Genomic DNA, 8,199 nt, shown 5'->3' with positions numbered 1-8,199 from the left:
GCCGTGTCAGGCCCTGCGGTGCCTGCTGGCTGCCCCAGCCCTGGGGGGAGCGGGGAAGGTGCCCGCGCCTGCTGTGGCCGCAGAGGTGAGGCGTTCCCCTCAGGGACCTGCTTCGTTGGTGGCTGGTAACGGGGGGGTTTTCGTCATGTGTGTAACCTTGGAGAGCTACGGGTGTGCAGAGGTGTGAAGCTCGTGGTAAGCTGAGCTTGGTGGGCAGGTGCAGTTTCCGTGAAGGGAAGGAGTCTAGTGTGGAGGCAGAAGTTCTAATACCGGTGGGTACAAAGAGAGAGGACAGTTTTGCTCCAGGTTGGGAACCACTTAGGGCCTGTAGGTGGTCGTGTTTGTGCACCATCAAAACCCGTTTGGGCTGAACTAATGGTGAAGGGTGTAAAAGCTGACACGGGGTAAAGGAGACATGCAGAAATAATGATCCTACTGATTCGTGAGGTGGGAGAGGTAATACTGTGCAGATGTGAGAAACAGTGTGACAGAATGACACTAGATGTGAGTGGTGTGATGAACTGTAAAGTAACAAGAGCCGATGGTGTGAATTAAAAAAGTCAAATGTGTCATTGCTTTGAGAATAGGAGATTATAAGAGCTTTTTCTGCCATCAAAAGAGAAGAAAGTGGCTGGAGACCAAGCCAGCAGAAAGGGATCTGGAGGAGCTAATTGACTCTAAGCTCAATTCAAGTCCATAGTGTGCCCTGACAGGCAGGAGGAAAATCACATCCTGGGGTGCCTCAAACACCACATAACCAACCAGTAAAAAGAGGTGATTACCCCACTGGATTCAGCGTTGGTGCAGCCTGATGCGGCCTCACCTTGAGCACTGTGCCCAGCGGAGGGAAACAAGGCTGGTGAAAGGGCTGGAAGGCATGTCCTGTGAGGAGCATCTAAGGACTTTGAGCCCTGTAGGTGGTCGTGTTTGTGCACCATCAAAACCCGTTTGGGCTGAACTAATGGTGAAGGGTGTAAAAGCTGACACGGGGTAAAGGAGACATGCAGAAATAATGATCCTACTGATTCGTGAGGTGGGAGAGGTAATACTGTGCAGATGTGAGAAACAGTGTGACAGAATGACACTAGATGTGAGTGGTGCGATGAACTGTAAAGTAACAAGAGCCGATGGTGTGAATTAAAAAAGTCAAATGTGTCATTGCTTTGAGAATAGGAGATTATAAGAGCTTTTTCTGCCATCAAAAGAGAAGAAAGTGGCTGGAGACCAAGCCAGCAGAAAGGGATCTGGAGGAGCTAATTGACTCTAAGCTCAATTCAAGTCCATAGTGTGCCCTGACAGGCAGGAGGAAAATCACATCCTGGGGTGCCTCAAACACCACATAACCAACCAGTAAAAAGAGGTGATTACCCCACTGGATTCAGCGTTGGTGCAGCCTGATGCGGCCTCACCTTGAGCACTGTGCCCAGCGGAGGGAAACAAGGCTGGTGAAAGGGCTGGAAGGCATGTCCTGTGAGGAGCATCTAAGGACTTTGAGCTTGTCTAGTTTGGAGAAAAGGAGGCTGAAGGGGCATCCTCATGGCTCTCCATGGCTTCCTGAGGAGGCGAAGTGGAGAGGGAGGTGCTGAGCAGTTCTCCCTGGAATCCAGTGATAGGGCAGGTGAGAATGGTTCAAGGCTGTCCCAGGGGAGGTTTAGACTGGGCATTAGGAAACATTTATTTACTGAGAGGGTGGTCAGACACTGGAACAGCCTTCCTTGAGAGGTTACGAGTGCCCCAAACCTAACAGTGTTTACAAGGCATTGGGACAATGTCCTTGACAACATGCCTTAACTTTTGGTCAGCCCTGAATTGGTCAGGCAGTTGGACTAGATGATCATTGTGTGTCCCTTCCAACTGAAATAGTCTATTCTATTGTATTAGTCAGCTTGGGTTCTTGGATCACATTTTAAATTTTATTAAATACATATAAATAAACTAGAGGACTAAACAGAGATAGGCTTGACATTCTCAATTTTAGAAGGGCAAACTTTTAAAAATCATGAATTAGTAATGTTAGCTGTGCTGGAGTCCAGAGGGCCCTAGAAGCAGAGATGATGTGAAGCTGTTTTATGCCAGGGGTAGAATCTAGTTGGTATTTACATACTAAAAAAAAAAAAGGGGATAAAATGTCTGTTGAAAGAGTTTTTACCCATCTCACAAGGGATTTTAGGAGTAAAGGCTAGAAAAAGGAGGCATAAGCAAAGAAAAATATAGGTGCAGTTCTAGAGTGAGAATTGACAAAAATAATTTGGAGTTATAGGGAATTGTTTTTAAAGCTTCTTCAATCATGTGAGTAAAAACTAAGAATAGAAGTAGGACCACTGAGTGAAGCGTTAAGGTAAAATAACCTGTGCATCATGATACATACGATCTGTTGCAGTTTGGAGAGACTACTGCAGTGGGTAGATTTGATATTAGATGCTTCAACTTATGCTGCAAAGAGTAACATTTTGTCTCTTAATTATATTTCAACCTGTATCTGTTATGTCCAATCCAATGCTCTTGCCACTTATTGTTCAGTTCTAGTGTCAGAGAACTGTTGAATACCCAGATGGACAGGTACAGTCATTTACTTATAGAGGAAATAGGCTAACTTTTATTTCATATGCACGTACAATTTACTGTGGTATCTCTCCCTTCTGTAAGTTACCATAGCTTTTTATGTAGAGATCTATAACTATGAAAGTTTAAGTTATCAGAATTTTCAGCTACAAGGATGTAATACCCATTATGTGTCTATATATATATATATATGTATACACACACATTTACATATGCGTGGGGTTTGTATACACCTAGCCAAATCCTGACTTTGTGTCAGGGAAGGAATGCACCATCTTCCCACCCACCCAGGCCTTGAATGCTGTGTCCATGGGAAGTGCTCTGGCCAGCGGCCAGTATTACAGGAAAGTGTAGCTACAGCCAGACTCATGCTGGAACCCTGCTAGATAATGGCCTTGAAGAAACTCTTCCCTTGGTGACCCAACATGTAGGCTTCTTAGCTGTAGGAAGGAGCCCTTCTCATGGACCAAGGCTCTGATGTGCAGGAAGACTGTGCAAAACTGAAGTGAGCAAGGAATGTAGGAAAGAAAGCCATGTGTGGTGTAGTAATGCTTATGAGCCTGTTCTTTAATTGAGGCTTAGAATATTCTGGAATATATCTTTTATAATGCCTTTTCGTCTAAATGAGGCTAGAGGGATCTTTCTAGTGATTAAAGGTGAGAACTGTAGAAGCTGTGAATATTTCTTCTTTAACAGCTAGAGCAGACTGTGGGATCAAAGATGCTACAGGTAGACCTGATATATGGCTCAATGTTTGGCTGGATCAGGTCACTGCACCCTGCTCACAATTTAGGCTAGGTCAGATCTACGTAGCGGGGACATAATAAAACGTGCATTTGTTTGCTGCTTTTCTGTGAATGCAATATGGTATTTATATTTACATAATGACAGAAGAGTTCTTCCCAGACGTGCTATTCCTATGGCATTGAACTCATGTCCAGTCAAACTCCCACATGCAGGTGCAAAGCCACCTAACATCTGAAGCTTGTACATTGTTTATCCTGAACCACTTGATGACCTGTTAGTGTTTCTTAAATTCTTAAAACTTTAGTATTTTCTGTGCTAAGATTCTTTAAATTTATTAAAATATAATGGCTGTTTCTTTCACGTAGTTATTGCATTATTCTGCTCTGTTACATGCTTAATGTTTTTAATAAAGTTCTTTTAAAACCAAATCTTTGGAATACTTTTGTTACCCTGAAGCTGGTTGCTTGAACTCTCATGTCAGAAAGTCAAAATGAAGGATGAGTATTAAGTTTCAATTCTACCAAATCAGTTATGTGGTAATTTTAAATTTTATAGCATTTCAAATAGAGAAGAGCTAACGATTGCATCAGTTTGATTTTATTATGTTTGTGTCTATGTACAGATTATGGGAACTGAAGTGTGTTTAGAGTTTGGCTAACAATTCAACAAAGAGAAAGAGCTTTTCCAGTTAGTTTTCTTGAAATCTTGCATCAGCCACATTAGAAAAGTGAACAAGTGGGGTTTTTTGCATCTCAGTTTAGATTTAGGTTACATTTGATTATGTAAGGTTAGATTTAGATACAGGAATGACTTCCTGTACTCAAGAGACTGTCTAACAAAATATGTTAATATTTTAATACATGATTTTTTAATATATTTTTTCTTTTACTGCAGAAGTAAACCACTAATTTTGTGATTATGTCTCCAGCATTCTTCTATAATGCTTTTCAGCATTGAAGGTAGTTTTTTTTTATTGTCATCATGAGTCTCATAAGCCTATGAGAGGCATAATTTTAATATCAGCTTCATTACTATTTTCTTGTCTTTTATTTCTGGCTTCAACTGTTTTGTTATATAGTTTCTCTTTCTTATTAGTTGTTAGTCACTTTATTAAAACCTTAATTTTTTTTCAGCCAAGTAGATGGATAGCCAAAGCTTTGAAATTATTTTTTCAGTGTGACTGCAGGGTTTGTAGAATGAGAAAAGGATTTCATTTTTTTCTTCCTTCTGCTTTAAACATTTTCCCACTGGTGGATGATGATGCATTTTTTCAGTCACTTCCACTCTTGTTGCTCACTGTAAACAATGCACCACCGTTCTACATCAATGGTGATCAGGCAACAGTTCTAAAAGGAAAACAAAAAAATCATTGGAATAGAAATGGGAGAAATAACAAGGCTTAATATGAGCAGTGTGTCTTACCATCACATAGGACTTTTTAAAGTCCTAAAAGATTTTATGAAGATGAAATTAGTCATATTGTTTTGCTAGCCCAAAACCACAAGGTGGGTATTTTTGGAGGTGAGGGGTAGGAATCTATATATTATCTTTCAAAGCAGTTTTGTCACTTAGTACAGAAATTTCACAGCAGACCCTAACACATATTTTTAGACCATTGGAGAGTTGAAAAATCAAACCCTTTGTTTACTTCTTTCAAAACATTTTCCCTGATGTATTTGCTCTTTATTGCCATAGTATTGAACCTGTATTGAAGGATAGTGCTGAGCATGGGTAAGAGAACAACATTCCTGTTGTCTTCCTTGCTTTTTGTGTGTGTGTTATTTGCATCTTATCCTTCACTGCTTTCACTCTTGGCAACCAATTTTTTTGGGGGTATGATGACTTTACTGGAAAAAGGCTTTTGAAAATAGGTTTCAAGCATCTAGCTCCAATGCAGCACATTCCATGTAGATGGACCTCTGATAACTTCAGTGGGGTCATGCAGGAGGTCCCTCCCTGGAGCCAATAGGTAGAACAAAATGCCATGCTGGAAGAGTGGTGGCATCTAACAAGATGTTCTTGGCTAAAGTTTTGCTTCTGGAGATTGAGACAATAAAGCTGTTTTATATCAGATTAGTTGAATTAGAAATTTCTGTAGCAGTTACCTACCTTACAAGGTCAAGGATGTCAATCTTTCAGACTGTCAAAACTTCAGTCTTTCAGAGTGCCTTGGACCTAACCTCTAATTTGCATGCAGATTTGCTCTTGTGTTTAGTAGGCAGCCAGTGGAGCTTGCATCAGGAGCTGAGAAGTCACAGTCTGGTGTCAAGAAGGAAAAAAGGAACAAGAGAAGACTGCTTCAGTTGGACTTGGAGACAGCAGTTTTTCAAACAACTGCTGTTTCTCAAGGTCTGCAATTTCTTGGTTGCAGAACATGCTGCATCAATGCAAGAATAAGTGACAAGCTGAGTTCTGTCAGTTTATTGTCAACACTGGATGGAGTAGTGACATTTCATTGTTTGTACATGAAGGAGGAAGATAGTTTTGAAAACAGACTCATGCTTTTCTAGAAGGGGAATGTGACCTGCTCAGTAGGAATAACTGTTGACAATATTACTGTTTTGTCTTTTCCTGCAAGATTGCTTGGACAAGTTAGCACCATTTCATGACTACACTGAAAGGAAACTGCTGAGAAATAAAGAATATCAGAGAAAGGTTACATTCCTTTTGTAAATGTGTCAGCAAGTCTCTTTTTTTCTGACTTATTCTCCTAATCTTCCCTAAACCTGTGGTTAGAGTCCTTGACCCAGGCAGACCTTTGATTCACCAGATGAGACTTATAAATGCTGAAATTAAGTGGAAGGAAATGCTAAGTGGAGTTCTGAAAATTTTTGTTTGCTTGCCAAGTTCCTAGAGAGAGAAACTACAAGAATATGTACATGCAATGAGTCAGTGAACCTGTTGAAATATTTAGGACAAAATGGTCTTAGACTGCTAATAGAATCCAACTATTAGAACTAGTATTTGTGTTCCTTAACTCAATCTTATCTGTACAGCAGAAGCATATATGTCTTACCCAAAGACCTATAATAGTTGGGCCAAACCAGGGTCAGAACTTTCAGATTCCAAGGCCTAAACTCAGACAGCCAGAGTATGCTGCCCAGATACTGAATTTGTACTTGGATTCCGGAGAAGAGATTTGTGGAAGTTAAATATAAATATTTTTGTATGAAAATGTTGTGCATTTCCTCAAGAAATGGATGTTTACAATTATGAAGTTTTCTCCTTCAGACCTGTGCTTCAGAGTATTTTTTAAACTGCTAGTGAAAATGTACTGGGTGATCTAAAGTCCTTCCAACCCAAAATATTCTGTGATAAAACATGTTATCACTTTTTACTTGTGAGGATATGTAAGTGATCTTTGTCCTTGAAAACTAAGTACAAAACTATCAGTGTGTTTGTGGGACTTTGAAAAAGTGATAGACAGCAGAACCTTTCATTAGGTTACTGAAATGGTCTGTCCTGTTGTAACTTTTTTCATATTAACAAATAAATGGCTTTTAAAGTCAAGCTATGCTTTTGTCTAAACAGAAGCAATGGAACTGAAATATTAGAACTTGAAGAATGTGAATATCAGTTATGTATCAAATGGCTTGAGGAAGGAAATGCATAATTTTGCATTTCTTTAAATTAGAAACTTCATAGATCATAGTTACCCACTTGGGCAACATGTCAGCCCTGGGGGCTGAGCGTAGGCAAAGGATGGCCAAGAAGTGGGTATCATATATCAGCATTGCTAGGGAGTGCTGGGAATTGATGGTGCACAATATTGGATAGCCTTCATGTTCATGTTCACAGTAGGACTGTTCACATGCTTGAAACTAAGTCTTTCAGAATTGCACTTTAGTAATACAGTTGTGCTCAGGCTGTGGTCATGCCAAAGACCTTAATCAGGTGAGTTGTTACTAGTTTCAATAATGTACAAAAAATCAACCAGTTGCATTCTTGTTGTTTGAACAATAAGTATGTTAAAGAAAATAAGGAAATAACAAATTACTGATCAGCAAGAGCTTAATAAATTACCCTGTATCCATTAAATTGTAAAACTATCCATTAGATGTCCCTATGTCCTCATTCAGGGCTCTGTTCAATTGCACATGTGTAGCTGCCTAGTGCCATTTAGCTCCAGCATGGCATGGATACTCTGATAGGTCCTGTCTGCCAGCCCCATTTGGTGTTGGGGATCCCCAGGGTCATCTCAAAAAGCAGTAGATGCTAATGCAGGGGCAACTGAATTAGCCATTTAGTCTTTCCTAGTTGAAAGGGATTATGACTTTGCTTCAAGATTTCAATTTGGTTGTGTGTCTGAGCCTGAAGCTTACAGTCAACATGGACAAGAAAGTAGCCAGACTTTCACACATGAGCTGCATTTGTTATTTAGTATCTCAAAGTAAGTGCATAAAATACACTACATGTACGTAGATGTGTGGGTTTTGTCAAAGCATAAGCTTAACAGTGTTGATATTCAGTATAGTTGAGCAGCAGCAATTGTTCCCTTTTTTGTTTCAAGTAAACAATTTTGTTTATTTGGTAAAATAATGTTTGTTAAAACATTCATATTTATGATATTTAAATAATATTAATTTCATGTGCTTTGTGTTCTTAGCCTTCATGTCCTTTTTATGGCATGAAGTCTTACATAATAAACATATTTAGTTTTAAGTCAGGCAGTTTTATAAAGCTACCTTTGATATTTCTTTTAAAGTGTAGTATGCCTCTGAAAAGTAACTAAGTAAAATGGTTACTTCATAATTGTTTTATATTATTCTGCCTGCAGTCAGAATTTTGCAGATATTTAATTTTCAGTGAAAAGTAAACATTTTTAGCATTGGCTAAAACAATAAACCTCAAAGACAATGATGTGCACAACTTTCCCACTTTTTTAGTAGA

The sequence above is a fragment of the Chaetura pelagica genome, unplaced genomic scaffold (assembly GCF_000747805.2).
Source record: "Chaetura pelagica isolate M959 unplaced genomic scaffold, ChaPel_1.0 scaffold226, whole genome shotgun sequence".
Lineage (NCBI taxonomy): Eukaryota > Metazoa > Chordata > Aves > Apodiformes > Apodidae > Chaetura > Chaetura pelagica.
The sequence above is the reverse complement of the archived record's forward strand: the minus strand, read 5'-3'. Positions refer to the sequence as shown.